The following is a 14952-nucleotide window of genomic DNA, read 5'->3' as shown; positions in this document are numbered from 1 at the left end:
TTAATAAAAACACACACGCCACCGCCGCGACTCTCACCGCACAGAGCTGGGTTCCTGTCGGCTTGAAACGCGGTTAGGCCGTGTAGCTTGATGGCGGCGTCCGGGACTCTGTCGCTGAGCCACGTCTCTGTGAAGACAAAGACGCAGCAGTCTCTGTACTCACGCCGCGCAGTTCGCTGTAGTCGGATGTAGTCCAGTTTATGGTGCAGGGAGCAGACATTAGCTAAAAACATGGACGGTAAAGCCGGCCGGCTAGGGTTAGCACTTAGCCTTGCCCGGACACCCGCCCGTTTGCCGCGCTTCCACTTCCTCGAGCACTGCTTCCAATGTGCCTTCGCCCGGCCATCGGCCTCAGGCAAGGCCAGAGACTGGGGGCCTGGTGTTCGTGGCCGAGGTCGTAACCCGAGGTCGCGGAGGTCGTCCTGCAGATTGTCATGCAGCTTGGTCGGTGCATTATATCTGAGTCGAAGCAGCATCTGGCGGTCGTAAACCAGAACACAACTGTTGGTGTTAATGATTGTGTGTGGTTGTGCTAAAAACGCGGAAAACCACGAAAAGCACCATTGTTGGTCTCCGGAGAGGCCGCTGCGAGCTACTGCCGCGCTGCGAGCTACTGCTGCGCTGCGAGCTACTGCCGCGCCGCCATCTTGGATAGCTCCAGCAGCAGGATGATCAGGGACAAGAGCAGCTGTGAACAAAACCCGGCAACCAGGTAGATGTGGAGGAGAGCAAGGAGCACTGGCACAAATCTACACTTTTGAGTTCTACTTCAGTTAGAAGTCTCAACTTCCCCTTTTTACTTCCATGGATTTCACTGACTTCTGGAAAGAAAAGAAATGAGACTGATGAGCATTGCATTTTTTGAAACAGTAAAAGATACAAAGAAAGATTGAGTTCAGTACTCGGGTAGAATGCAAATAAAGTTGTAGACTTATCTCAAAACTCAATGTGCATGGATGATTTTGAATAAAAGAAGTCAAAGAAACAAAAAAAATCTGTTGGTTGATCGCAGTTTTGTGAAAGATGAGTCAATCTGTGCTCGGAGAGATGCTCTGAACAGTCAGTGTTTCTGCATTCATTTTAAGATTGTTGATGAATCTGTGGACTTTGATTTATCAGATCACAGTAATTTTCTAAATGTAATTTTTAGGTGTGGTTTTGGGGCAGAGCTTGTGCATGGAGGGTTTTTTTTCACATTACTATAATACAAACAAGAGTCCTATAATCTCCCAATGCTTTTATAGGCCGTACATGGAGTAAGACATAAGTTCATATGTCAAACACTGTACTGAGATATACTCTTAGTAAACCACCTGAGCCAGCAGCTCAAGCACTGCTGGAAAACATCAAAAGCTGAGCCACAGTGCAGTTGGTCTGCACGGACTTCTGTTCTGACAAAGAAGCAGCAGAGGTCTGGTAACATGCTAGTGGTCACTGACCACTTCACAAAGGCTCATGCCTTTCCTTATGGGAACCAAACAGCAAAGCAAAGAACTGAGACAATGTTTTGTGTCTATGGTTTCCCAGAGAGAATACACTTTGACCAGGGCACAAATTGAGAGCATGTTGACGGTGGAACTTCTCCATTTGGCTGGAGTTGCCAATTCCTGCACCACAGCCGATCACCCCCTCGATAAAAAGGGGTACATCAGTGACCAGAGCAAATTCAGATCCTCACATTTTCCTATAATGCCACTATTCATTAGACTGTGAGACTATTACCCATCCTTGTTTTCTGATGTTTGGGTGTCAAAGTCCCAAATGATCCTGAAGTTTCTGATTATGATTCCTAAGCCAAGTTCCTGCTGTTCTGCCTGAAAATTGCAATTGAGTGTTGACAGCAACACACCTCTGCAGAGCAACAGCATCAACAAACATGCTAAAAGCACTTAACTGTTTGTTGGTGATCAGGTTTTATGGAAGCTGGCGGACATATGGTGAGATGACATGTATTTATTAGTTTGACTTTGCACATGTGTGGCAGATGACTACATTCAGAAGATTTTAGTTTGTTATCTTTGTTGCTGATGGTACAGACTGTACGGGACACTAGCACTTTCATCCTGCAAGATAGTAAAAGAGCAGCCTGTGTAACAGCCTGGTCAGTGTTGAGCAGCTCAACTCACAGAACTCATCACAGAGAACAAGAGAAGTTAATGGGTGTGCCTTCATTTAAAGACATGCATGCACATATCACATGCCAACTAACACAAATACAGAGATAAAATTGAGCACACCCATGATTTCGAAGATGCTCTAAATTATAACCATATATGCACATTTGTTGCTGATGGGAGAATTTCCTGTAACTGGTACATTACTTCCTGTGAGAAGACTATAAAATATGTTTGTAAAAGGAACAAGAGGGGTCAGTGCCAATCAGTTGTTGCTGTTTGGAGACTTGCTCTTTTGAATCTTTTTTTATCTCACAACCTGGGAACCTTACGGAGATTTGAGGTAAGTGAGATTATGTGACTTTCCTTTTGATTAAACTTGTTTCTCAAGCCATTCTTGCTGCAGCTCCACTACTTTGAGTAGTCTGAGTTAAGACTTGAAGTTCTTTGTTTCTTAAATAGGAGCAGAATTTGTTCACGACAGTTTCAGTTCCTGTCTGTGGGAGCTTCATGTGAGAAGGTAACCTGTACTACACAGAATCTTGTCACTGGTTCCCAAAACATTTAATGCATTCTCCATCTTTACGAGGGCTTTAATTTCCCCATTTTTGAAAGCCAAAGATGTCGTCATCCATTCATTTTTTTTCCAGCAATTCAGTGTGAGTTAGTTTATTTGCAGAACCCTTACAAGCCTCTAGTATATAGACCGTTAAAGATGCTCTAGATTGGTCAACTTTAACATGGACCTGCTGACAAACGATAACATCTTTAAACGATTGTTTAACAGTTTGGGGTCTAAAGCTGTTTTCACATATAAAATCTGGATAATGTCTAGAGCACATGTGTCAAACTCAAGGCCCACGGGCCATATCCGGCCCGCAAATTAACAATAGATTATTTTACATTGATCTATTGTTATAGTTATTAAAGGCCCGGCGATATGAAGCGCTGATGACACAGACCCCATAATGCAGCGCAACAACTGCCTTGCCAAAAGAGAGGTTACCTGGGAACATTCCTGCGTCATTCAAGTCAAGTGTCTGTTACTGTCTGAAACAATATTATAAGGTCAAAGTTAGCCCTTAACAATTGCAAAAAGAAAAGCTGATTCTGAAAACAGAGCCTTTCAAAACCGATGGGAGGCTGAGTATATGTTTATCGACATTTTTGGTAAACCTGTGTGTCTTATTTGTGGAGCTAATGTGGCTGTAATTAAGGAATTAAATCTAAGACGGCACGTTGAGACAAAACATCAGGACATGCTGAAAAACGTGTAAAAAATTAATTTTTACTTTTGTGAAAAAGCATCATTTTTATTTCATTTTGTTGCAGCATGTTCATAGTTGTAACTTTTGTTATTTTGACAAGAGATATTGTTATAGAGAGCAACGGCTCACGACCTAAAGTGTGCTTTGAGTTTTGGCCCCCGATGCAATTGAGTTTGACACCCCTGGTCTAGAGAATCAAATCCAGACACTGTTGGTTTCACACATGTAGCACACACAATTATTCCACAATTATTTGACCCTTAGAAAAGCATCAGAAGTTCCAACACTTACTGCTGTTTTTTACCAAATTCATCAGCACATCCCTAAGAGAGTTGTTCAACAACAGCAATGTAAGTCTGAACCTGTCAGGTTTGTCCTAAATGATTTCGGAATGATATTCGGCCACCTGCTCTGGCAAGTCAGACACCTCTCTGTGACTCTTTTAGACAAACTTTCTTTAACATGCTCTGACACGTAGGATTCAATAGCAACTGACTAACACAACATTTTGTGTTAATAAAATTGCATCACTCAAAACAACATCACCAGGCTGCTGTTGCATGGTACACTGGACATTTTATCACTGCTTGAAATGTGTTGCTTGAAAGTTTGAGGTTGGTTTCATGCTCCTAAACATGGGTAAGTAACACAGGGTTTGTTATGTGTTTTATCTGCAGATGAAGCTGTTAGTGTTGCTTTTGTTGGTCCTGCCAGCTTTGTCTTCAGACAGCTCTAAGAACAACACCAAATCAGGTAAATGAAACATTTCCATCATAACACAATCAGTATTAGCTGTAGTTGGTGAGGCCTGGAGGTTTGAATGAGTATAAGAGTGCATTGGGGTGGATGGAGTAAAGTATAATGGGCTAGGGGCAGGCATTTGGGGAAAATGAATATACAATTGAAAAAAGAGTTTAGAAAGAAGAATATTGGATTTTTACATGTACATGTAAAAAATAATACCAAAAACACAGAAACCATCTGTAACTATTTGAAGATTATACTTATCTTTTATGAAATGTATGTGCACACTACTCAAAAGTTGCTGAGATACAACTGGGAACAAATCAGCTTGGTCTCTTTTTAAAATTCAGACAGCAGCCACAGTCTCTGACCTCCAACACAGTTTTTACTTGTCACAGTGAGGCAACAACATTTAACATTTTGAAAAAATAAAAAAACTATTTTAAATGTTCAGCTTGTTGTATTGCAGCGTTTATTTTCTGTTTAACCCTGTAAAGCATGTGTTGCAAGGTTGAAAAAAACAAACCAAGTAAATACATTAGGTATAATGTTACATGTCATTTCTATCTTTCCCTTTTACTTCCTTCATGCAGTTCTGGTACTAAACCCAAATCTAAAGGACAGGGTTCCTAAAATCTCCCATATGAGACTTATGACGAGATATCCAGCTCTTCTGATTCCTCTGGCAAAAAGGGAAAAGCGGAGTTTATCTCCTCCTGTGAAGATTGGTAATACCAACCTAGAATGGCAGACCTGGACTGGCTCTCTCCCAGATGGAGCTGTTTCAATTTATAATGACTACACTGAACGCACCGACTATGTCTGCAAATATAAATGTGACACTGGCTTCTACACCCCTGGAGAGGGACCTTACTGCTACTTCACCCATAAAAGTGAAGGGTATCTTGCATTCGTATTTCAGATCCTAGTGAATAAAGACAACTTTGAGTTTCTTGAATGGGAGGATGGCTCCTATGGCTCAGTGCCTCAGAATTCAGTTAAAACTTGTTCAGGCATAATAACTACATATGTAGGGAAGAACAAATATGGACTTGGGAAAGTGGATCAAGAGCAGAAAGCCTTCTTCCTTCCCTGGGAAGGAGATGAGTACTAGTACAATTACTACCAGGTCCTGACCTATGACACAGAGATATCCAGTGAACAAATTTCTGATGTCAAGTACAAGATTAATGAAGCTAAAATCCGTAGGTATCCTCTAGAGACCATGCGTAAGTCTACCATTACTAACAATGGGTGCAGACCAGTGAAAAAAACAGTTGCCCTCTCAAAGACAGACCAAGCGACGCGAAGCTGGGACATCAACTATTCCTACACATTGGGTGTCAAGACAAGCATCACTGCCCAAATCCCCTCAGTTACATCCGCAGGTGTTGAAATCAGTGAATCAGAAACCTCCCAGTACACCCAGGGGACAAGGCACACTGAGTCGACCACTCACTCTGTTAATGTTGAGTTGGATGTTCCACCAAACCACTCCTGCAGTGTCAGGATGGTGGGCCGTCAGTATGAGGCAAACATCCCTTTCACGGCTCGCATCAGCCGCACCTACACAACCGGAGAGATCAAATGGGTGGACATCTCTGGGACATACAAGGATGTCCATATTGGAGATGTGCAGGCTGTTGTGGATCGCTGTAAACCTATACCTAATGCCAAGTCCTGCCCTTTGAAGTAATATGGAATGACCTTCTTAGAAGAAAATTTGCTTTTTTTTTACATTTTACAAGCTAGTTAAACTGTATGTTTAAGATTCTTTTGAATTTGTTCATTTACAGAAACGAAACAAAAAATTGTCGTTAGTAAAAAGAAGTTAAGAATCACAACAGAACAAAAGCACAAAACTATACAAAAAGATAAAATTGATTATTCAAAGGCTGGAATATGAACATATAAATTTAAGATAATGAGACATTCACATATACAAAAATCATGAATACAGTGAAAAATACTGCTTTTAATTAGGCTGGGCTGAGAAATCAATGACAGGTTTTTAACTAATTCTTGTGCTGTTGCATTATTATGATATTAATGTTTCTAGTTTTTCAAAGAGCAGTAACTGATGTCAGTGACTAGTAGTTGATTATGTTTTCAAGTATATTTCCCAACACTCGACTCAAAATGTCTTCAAGGAAACACAGGCCTGACAAGACGCCTGGCAGAGTAAAAAAAATGAGAGGTCAAAAGTACAGGGAATAACAACAGAAGAAAACCAGTTCAACCATTATACCTTATGACTTGAAAATTATGCAGGAGTGAATAAATGACACTGGGATGCACAAGAAGAGGAGATTGAGAATTGATTTTACATTATATAGTAAATAATTAATTAATCACAGCAAAATGTATTAATAGTGTTCCATTAATTATTAATAGAAATCTAGGATGTGTAATGTTTCCAAGTTCACCATATCCTGACGAGTCTGCTGACATCTTTCATAATATAATGCTTTTTACTGCTTTTCTGTTAACTTTTACATCTGCTAAATAAAATAATCACAAGCAATTAAAAAAACGTGTTTGTTTTCATTAAAAATAGAATAGGGGTTGACTGAGTCAGATCCCTGGTTAAAGGCTTTTGCCATTTGATCTATATTAAGAAAGAAAAGTGTCCCTAGCAGCTTAAATTATTTTCAGCAGCTACAACAGCTTTTACTGATGGAGTGGCTTAAGGACAAGTCAATGACTGTACTTAAGTAGCTCACTCAAACCCCTGCCTAAGTCCAGTTTTCCTCTAGATCAACACAATAAGAAGAAAACCAGTCAAGGCCATAGTCCTACACATATTCAACTCTACACTGTGTCAGTCTGTAGCACCGTGTTCATGCTGCACGTTTCCTGTATGATTCAGTTGAATGAATAGCAACAGCCTATGCGATGTCTGTAATGTGTGGGAGTTTCCTGATGCAGCCATTAGGCAGCTACAGTATAAAGGCCTGGATCAAACTGACTGTGAACCAAGTGTAATGCATTGGATAGCTACCTCAGTGTGTTTAAATGGTCCACAGCTGAACTATTTATAAGTTATAATGGTGTGAAATAAACATTCTACCATCACATCCTTGAACTGGTCAGAACATTACATACACCCACATATACTGGACCTTTCCAGTATATGTGGAATTTCACAATAAATAAATAAATAATAAATAATAAATCTACAGTTTTTTTTTGCTCCTGAGATGATGGGAGGAAGAAGAGACTTCTGTGTTTGTCTTTGTCTCTAAATTTTACAAATGTTCTTTTCAAAAAAGCTTCAATTTAATTTTATTGAATGACAGTAAGATCAACAGTGAAATTGAGGGAAACCAAATGAATCATCTCCATAAATCCTGTTTAAAGCAGGAAGGAACAATTATTTTCATTAGTCATAACTTTTCTTTTCCAACTTAAATCTATTAACTATTTGAATAAATCTGTGGCTTGAAGTGAATGTGCATTTATTACCTTTACAATTATGTATTTTTAAAAAATCCCCTGGCAACTACCTAACTAATGTGCATATAAACTAAAAACTCTCTCAAAAAAAACAAAAAAACAAAAACATTTTAAATATTAAATAAATCTATTCCAAGGTAAGTTAAGTATGTTAGAAAACAGACAGCTTACAGACAGAAGCAGACGTTGTGTTTCAACACAAACCAGTTGTATCGTTTCTGTTTGTTGTGTCTTGAATGACATTGAACAACAACACTTCAAGGTGGTTTTAAACCATTTTGTGTATCTTTTATGTTTCTTTGTCGTCACATCTAAATACCAATTAAAGGGCACTGAATCAAGCCTCCACACCAACAATGCAATAAATGGAAAGCTTAAAAGAATACAAACACGAGGCAGCTGCCAGCTCAGCAGAAATCAGGTTGGTTCCTTATTGTTGTAATACAAGGCCTAATCCTGCACTAGACAAACTTTTTATGGTGTGTTTGTTTTTCTGCAATGCAATGAAAATAAAAAGTGATTAGGAAATCCCACTATGTAAAGTATTCAGTTGGTGTGTTGATGAGTTCACGAGTTTGTCCTTTTGTATATGGAAACACTTCATGCTGACAAAAGAACAGGCCACACATATATTACCTTAGGAAAGATGCATTTATGCCATTGTACAAAATATTATGACGCTTCTTCATTGAACCCACATAAATAAAGAAAGTCACTAAGGACCAAGAAAAAACAGGTTGGTTCCTAAATAAAAATAAGGAACTTGCTCTTTACTCTCTACCGTGGTTTCTTCAAAACATCAAAAATCATTTAAAAGTCATATATAACTAACTAAAATAGCTAAAGGATAATATACAAAATGATGAAAATGGCATTGCTCCTTTTGATTTGGTGCCATGTTTATCACTGTGCTGCATTACCTGCTATTTTGACAACACTTTAAAAAACAAATACAGGTTTTAAATCGTTGCATAATTAACATTAAACAAGACACTGAAACCTCATAGTAGTAATGAATGATGTAGTGTGTGGCAGCTGTCCAACCATAATTTCCCTAAGAGAATCAATAAAGTTTTCATTATCAGATAACTCCGAAACCCCAATTGTCATTAAGGAAACACCTGACTTTGCATGGACTTTTCTTTAGTGGGCACTTTACATTCAAATTTACACCATAACAACTTTTGTTGCTCAACACTGTTGATGTAATGTAGTCATAAAACATATGTACTGTGTTGACATGATGTTTCACCAGGAAAATAAGGGGAGTGAGTCCTAAAATGTTCACACTGTTGAATTTGAAATGAAAAAACTAAAACTGTTGTTTCATTATCTCTTACTCTATATGAGCTACTTATTAACTATTGAAGGTCAGAGCCCAGCAAAAGTGAAAGTACGTGTTTATATGATTCTGTCATAAAACGTGACAGGATATAAAGACACCTGTGACTACAGGTTGGTACATTTGTTCATGTATGCCAACAATGGTGAGTAGTCTTTATGGCATTCTAAAGGACTGAAGTATATTGTAAATGTTTTCATAATATTTAGAAGTTTAAACATGTTAAGTTTACAAAGTTTAACATAATGCTGCTTAATTGCTTTTTAAAGTTTTATATAATCATGTTTTGATTTTTTGATTTGAATGACTGTTTTATTTTGGTTCATGTCCAGATGAAGTTGTCTATGCTGCTGCTGGCTCTGCTGGATCTGGCTGCTTTGCAGGACATGGACAAGGAAAGCTCTCAGCTCCAAAAAGGTAAAAAGATGTAGAAACAATAAGTTATATTAAAAACTTCTGAGACAGAATACTGGTAATATCAAATAATAATTTACTGCAGATTGACAATGTTTCTTCTTTACTCTTCAGTCCATAAAACATCAGGTCAATGTCATCACGTTTATCTGAAAACATCCCTTTTCTCTTTTTTAAATGCAGACTCTGTTCTAGAACCAGATCTAAGAAACAAGATTCCTAATATTACTTATAATAATAATAAATAATATAATATAATAATAAAAACACAAACCTTCTGTGGCAGAACTGGCGTGGGTCTTTACCAAATGGAGCCGTAGGAATTCACAATAGTTATACTGGTCGCCGTGACTATGTCTGTAAATATGGGTGCGAGGCCGGCTTCTATAGCCCCAGCCTTGGGCCTCACTGTCGCTATGCCTATAGTGGAAAAGAGAAACTCGGTTCACCATTTTCTATTCTGGTAAACAGCAACAACTTTGAGCTTCTAGAGTGGAAAGAAGGTTCCTACGGTTCAGTGCCCCAGAATTCAATCAACACCTGCTCTGGGATAAATGTTTATATAGGCAAAAATAATTATGGACTTGGGAAGGTGGTTCCACAACATAAAGCATTCTTCCTCCCCTACAAAGGGAAAGAGTACTGGTATAAGCACTACCAGGTTCTGACCCTCAACAAAGGTATATCTAAAGAGCAAATTTATGATGTCAAGTACAAGACTGATGGGGTTGAAATCATTAATTATCCCCCAGAGACTATGCGTAAATCAGCCATCACCAACAACGAGTGCCGGCCAGTTGAAAAAACTGTTTCAATATCAAAGACAAACAAAGTGCAGCACAGGTGGGACACCAGCTTCTCCATCACAGCGGGTGTAAAGAGCTCCATCACTGCCAAAATCCCCATAATTGGCTCCACAGGTATTGAATTCAGCACTGAGACAACTAAGCAGTTCTCCAAGGGAACCACTGTGGTGGAGTCACACTCCCACTCTGTTTCTTTGAAACAAGATGTGCCACCAAACCACACCTGTGCCGTCAGCATGTTGGGATATAAGTACAAAGCAGACATCCCTTTCACAGCACGCCTCAAACGCACCTATAGCAACGGCAAGACCACATGGAAGTTAATCACAGGGACGTATGACAGTGTAGAGGTTGGAGAGGTCCGGGCTGTGGTGGACCGCTATTAAATAAATCAATAAAAATATTATTGACATAACATACATGCAGTTTATTCTAAAAATAAAAATTAAAAATCTGTCCTTGTTAATGGAAAGCCACAGCTCACTATTTAATTAACAAGTTAGATTATGCAGCTTTAAAAAGTTTGAAAATTGTCGAAAGAAATTGAATGTGTCTTACTGATCTTGATTTTCACCCATGCTGCCCTTTCATCCATCCCCAGAAAGACAGCGACAACGACATCCTTTTACATCCTCACCTTCCATTGTTTCACCTAACAAGGCTATTTAGGCCAAGGGGTGGAGTGGAACCAAAGCTGGAGCATAAATTTGTGGCCTTCTAACAAAAAGAAGTCCAGTTGCCATGACTCAACTTCCAGACAGACTGATACTGTACCTGGAAAAATATGATATGGTATAATATAATAACAAAACAGGGAGCACACAAATACTTAAATATAAATGTGTTTGTAAGTAAATCATACATATATAACTAATGAAGGTCTAGGTTCAGTTTTTTTGTCTTTATTTGGTTTTGTATATAGCGTATCTAAACAATAAGGAACTCCAGTGTTGGTGGTTCAATTCTAGTTTTCATTCTGATTCCTGTCCACAAAGAATTTCCTCAAGGGGATTGATAGAGATAAAAATATTTTTACAGAAGATTAAACCAAACAGTTCCACACTGATTTTTTAAATTTTGCAATCGCTTGAGCTTTAAGGAACAATTCATGGGTTTAAAATCAATAGCTTATAGCCCCCTTCTTCTAACAATTCAATAATGTCACCTTTTCTAATTCAGTGATGTCTGTTTTTCCAGATAAAGTTAAAATGATCTTGTACAGGTCCCCCAGGGTAACAACACAAAACTATTTGTTACTATAAAAAGTCTCAAACTTCCCACAAAACCAAAGAGTTTCAAAGTGTCAGACAAAAAAGTCTGTTCAACTTTGTCAAAAGCTGTACAATGATCTAGAAATAATATAAAGTGCTTCACCTTCAATTTAATCCAAGAAGTCCGAGTACTAATCTGATGTTCAATCGACCTCTGGGAAAACCAGTCTGTGGTTCAATGATAACTAGTCATTTCCTCTTTTAGTCTAAAAACAATGATGTGGGAAAATAATTTCTACTCTACAGTGACCAGTGTCAAAGGTCTCTGATTCTTTAAGTATTTTTTTCCTTCCTGTTTTATGGTAGGTTCTCATGGCATAAAACAACAACTCTTTAATGTTTTGCCAAAAGAATTTGTAATTGTTCAAAGATAACCCTTTTTAAGATCTTAGATTAGTTTGACGGCATTGTCCAGTTCAAACTACTCAGTTTCAGAATCACACATCTCATATTCTTTATTTCATAAACTTACTTAAGTTTAGTTCAGAGGTATTTGCTGGTTTTTTTTAATGCTATCCCATCAGGTTAATCTAATTATTTTAGTAATGTATCGACATTGAAATGGCGGATTAAAAACTGTAGACAAATAAATAAAATTAAAGAACAAACACTTATTAGAGCAACTGATCATATGTACAGCTGCTGTTTTGAATTGGTCTTAAATGGGACAAGTTACCAGAGGTTTTGACTGATTAACAAAGTCAAAGAGATCTCATAATTAAAGTTGAATTAAATTAATTAAGTTCTGAGACTGAACTGATCGTTGGCAGATGTATCCTATAACATCTACTACTACATCATTTTATTCATCACAGATTTTCCAAGTTCAGTATAATATTATTATATATATTATATGTTATTGTAACTTAGAGTTATTTGTGGTTTGTACCATTAGCAATAGTGCACATTTGCTATACAAACAGGTGAATTTTTGCTGGTTAAGCAGACTAACAGTGCATCTGTGACAGATGGAATAATAGGTACTACACACTTTAATTCACATTCAGTAGTATCACCCAATGATCTCACAGTTAATGCATTTTGTTGTTACTGTCAGTCTGAGCATGTTTCAAGACAGTATCACTCGAATAGTGGGTGTGTTAAGAGTAGATGTAGTTACAGAAAGAGTCCAGCAGAGGAAGCTATAACTCTGAGGTTTGCTGAGGCTGCCTCCCTCATACATATAAGCTGGGGAGAAGTTGTGTTGTGTATCTTTCATATTTATACCTCCCTTTTCAAGATCATGTATTTGATTTGACTTCAGCCCCGGTCTGGTACAGATTTGATTTCCACGGTGAGCCTGCAAAAATAGAAGGATCAGGTTTTTTTTTAATTTTATACGTGTAACTTGTATTTTATTCCTCTGTGCTTTAGAGCTACACTGTTTTTAAAAACACATCACTGAGACAGTCTGACAGTCTGTGGTGTGCTCCTCCATTACCATTCATACACTGTCATCCATATAAACAAACAGAACAAATCCTGCTGCCCCAGATCCTCAGGGACCAAATGTTTATTAATCTTATGTGGTACATAGAAAATGTCAGGTGTGTCTACTTAATAAACTGAACAATTGCTGTAATATCTGCGGGGGCTCAGGTCCTTCAACAAGGACCTCGTGCACAAACATTGTACACAGTCTTTTATAAGGCCTTGATTTTACTGAGCAAGCCCTACAGTAGCCTGTAGAGTGGGGAGGGGAGACATGTTTGCAATTTTTAACAAATTAACGGTTAGATCCTTGTATTGCTGCAGGTATCCTCGGCCCTGTAAATCTGCAGAATCTACAGTAACTGTTCCAACCGACCTGCCCTGTGTATCTCCTGCTTGTTGTTGTTGCCTGCTGTTCTTTTCTCTCCTCTTTCCACTCACCCCAACCAGTGGAGGCAGATGGCCGCCCACACTGAGCCTGGTTCTGCTGGAGGTTTCTTCCTCTAAAGGGAATTTTTCCTCTCCACTGTCTCCTGGTGCTGCTCAATGGGATTGTTGGGTTTTCTGTATAATTCTTTATGTATAAGTTTATAAGGTCTTAAACATTAAACACTGTAAAGTGCTTTGAGATGACTTCTGTTATGATTTGGCGCAATACAAATAAATGAAGTGAATTAGGTCAGTAAGATCAATGGGGAAGAAGCAGTCTAATAATAAATTCTTACAAATCCAACTAGACCTACTGTGTATTAGGATGTATTGTGCCAAATGAAGAGGGAATCTGCTGGATTTTTTTTACATACAATTTAAACAAATTTTATTTTATCAGTTGGTAGAGCAGTTGTTTACAAACCCCAGTGTTAGTGGTTCAATTCCTGCTTCCTTCTGACCATCTGTTGTCCAACTACAATTTCCCCAAAGTTAATTAAGTATATCAATCTTATAAGTCTGTTGAACCTACTCCCTTAATAATAATTATGACAGTTTGTAAGCCTGGCCATAGTGCTGTAAAGAAACAAGTTTTTTTATTATTCATTGATGAATAATGTGAAGTTATAGTTTTTTTTTTGTGTGTGTGTGTGTGTGTGTGTGTGTGTGTGTGTGTCATTTTGAGTATTTATTTGACGGAGGTCTAACAGGAAACAGGGAAAGAGAGGGGGTGATTTGCAACACAAGTTTTCAGCCAAACTCCAACCAGGAACAACTCAAACACTTTTGAGTTCTACTATTTTGAGAGGTAGAACTTTCCCTTCTTATTTCCTTGCATTCCTTACTACATTCATTTTAAGATTGCTGATGTTGAATCCATGGGCTTTGATTTGTCAGGAAGATCAGAGTAATTTTCTAAATGTTAGGTCTGGTTTTAAGGGCAGAGCTTGTGCTTGGAGGAAGAATTTTCACACTCCTGTATTAAAAACAAGAGTCCTACAATCTCCCAATGCTTTTATTGGCCGTACATGGAGTAAGATATAAGGTCATATGTCAAAAAGATTCACTCTTAGTAAACACCTGAGCCAGCAGCTCATGCACTGCTGGAAAACATCAAAAGCTGAGCCACAGTGGAGTTGGTCTGCACAGACTTCTGTTCTGCAGAAGAAGAAGCAGCAGAGGTCTGGTAACGTGCTAGTGGTCACTGATCACTTCACAAAGCTTGCTCACACCTTTCCTTATGCGAACCAAACAGCAAAGCAAACAAAACTGAGACAATGAAACACTCTGACCAGGGCACAAATTGAGAGCATGTTGACGGTGGAACTTCTCCATTTGGCTGGAGTTGCCAATTGCTGCACTACAGCCTATCACCCCCTGAATAAAAGGGGTACATCAGTGGCCAGAGCAAACCCAGACCCTTACATTTTTATATAATGCCACTATTCATGAGACTATGGGTTAGCCTTCCTTGTTTTCTGATGTTTGGGGCGTCAAAGACCCAAATGACCCTGACGTTTCTGATTATGATTCCTAAGCCAATTTCCTGCCTGAAAACTGCAATTGAGTGTTGATGCTGTTGCTCTGCAGGTTTGTGTTGCTGTCAACAAATGTGCTAAAAGCACATAACTGTCTGTTGGTGATTAGGTTTTCTGGAAACTGGCGGACATATGGCGA

General features: G+C 38.5%; 2 pseudogenes; both read left to right on the top strand.

The window, feature by feature from the left end:
- Nucleotides 1-4778: 4778 nt before the first annotated feature.
- Nucleotides 4779-5843, top strand: LOC113150509 (annotated as a pseudogene).
- Nucleotides 5844-9256: 3413 nt separating this feature from the next.
- LOC113150508 lies at nucleotides 9257-10530 on the top strand (annotated as a pseudogene).
- Nucleotides 10531-14952: the final 4422 nt, after the last annotated feature.

Source organism: Anabas testudineus, chromosome 9 (genome assembly GCF_900324465.2).
Source record: "Anabas testudineus chromosome 9, fAnaTes1.2, whole genome shotgun sequence".
In the NCBI taxonomy this organism is placed as follows: Eukaryota; Metazoa; Chordata; class Actinopteri; order Anabantiformes; family Anabantidae; genus Anabas; species Anabas testudineus.
The sequence above is the reverse complement of the archived record's forward strand: the minus strand, read 5'-3'. Positions and strand labels throughout refer to the sequence as shown.